Source organism: Triticum aestivum, unplaced genomic scaffold (genome assembly GCF_018294505.1).
Source record: "Triticum aestivum cultivar Chinese Spring unplaced genomic scaffold, IWGSC CS RefSeq v2.1 scaffold96443, whole genome shotgun sequence".
Taxonomy (NCBI): domain Eukaryota; kingdom Viridiplantae; phylum Streptophyta; class Magnoliopsida; order Poales; family Poaceae; genus Triticum; species Triticum aestivum.
In genome coordinates, this window is record NW_025272277.1 from 1 (window position 1) to 1,368 (window position 1,368).

Below are 1,368 nucleotides of genomic sequence, written 5' to 3' on the forward strand. Positions count from 1 at the left end.
GAAGTAATGGGTCTTCCTTTGTGGTGATAAATTGCCTACTTAACTCAGTGGTTAGAGTATTGCTTTCATACGGCGGGAGTCATTGGTTCAAATCCAATAGTAGGTAAGTAGGTAGAAAAATTACTAGATAGCATTGGACTTACTTCGCTTCACTATCTAATAACTTTTTCTACCCCTCTTCCCTTTTTCTTTGTATCAACTATAAACCACTGGATTGTCTTCAATTGGATGGGGGAATCCAATTGACAGCCTCGATTCGTATCCTAGCTCGTCTGAGAGCGAGCTTCGCTTCAACCAAATCTTTCGTACCCTCAGCTTTACTCAAGTTAGCTTCGGCTATTTCAAGTGCCTTTTGAGCTTCTTCCGGATCAATATCACTACCCAGTTCCGCATCATTTCCTAAAATGATGATCTCATTATTAACTATTCTCGCAAAACCGCTCCACAGAACCGCTGTTAACCATTGGTCGTTGAGGAGGCGTATTCTCAAAGGACCCATATCTACTGCTGTGTTAATGGGGGCGTGGTTTGGTAATACGCCAATTTGGCCACTTTTAGTGGATAAAATGATTTCTTTCACTTCACAATCCCAAATAATTCGCTTAGGAGTCAGTACATAAAGATTTAATTTCATTTCTTCGATTTGTTCTCCTCTTCTAAGGTTATAGCTTTCGTGCTAGCTTCATCGATGTTACCCACCAAATAAAAAGCCTGTTCAGGTAGGCCGTCTAATTCTCCGGAAAGGATTAGTTGAAATCCCCTAATAGTTTCCGCAAGAGCAACATACTTTCCTGGAGAACCAGTAAAAACTTCTGCCACAAAGAACGGTTGTGATAAGAAACGCTCAATTTTTCTTGCTCTTGCTACAGTTAAACGATCCTCTTCCGATAATTCATCCAAGCCAAGAATTGCGATAATGTCCTGAAGTTCTTTGTAACGTTGTAAAGTTTCCTAACTCTTTGCGCAGTTTCATAATGTTCGTTGCCAACGATCCGAGGCTGTAACATAGTCGAGGTTGAATCTAAAGGATCTACTGCTGGATAAATACCCTTGGAAGCTAATCCTCTGGAAAGTACGGTAGTAGCATCCAAATGTGCAAATGTTGTGGCAGGGGCAGGGTCGGTCAAATCGTCTGCAGGTACATAAACTGCTTGAATCGAAGTTATAGATCCCTTTTTAGTAGAAGCAATTCTTTCTTGCAAAGAACCCATTTCTGTACTAAGAGTAGGTTGATAACCCACTGCGGAGGGCATTCTCCCTAATAAAGCGGATACCTCTGATCCTGCTTGAACAAAACGAAAGATATTATCGATAAATAAAAGCACGTCTTGCTTATTAACATCTCGGAAATATTCCGCCATAGTTAGG

General features: G+C 40.9%; 1 pseudogene; it reads right to left on the reverse strand.

Moving 5' to 3' along the window:
• Positions 1 to 613: 613 nt before the first annotated feature.
• On the reverse strand, positions 614 to 1,364 carry LOC123178215 (ATP synthase subunit beta, chloroplastic-like; annotated as a pseudogene).
• Positions 1,365 to 1,368: the final 4 nt, after the last annotated feature.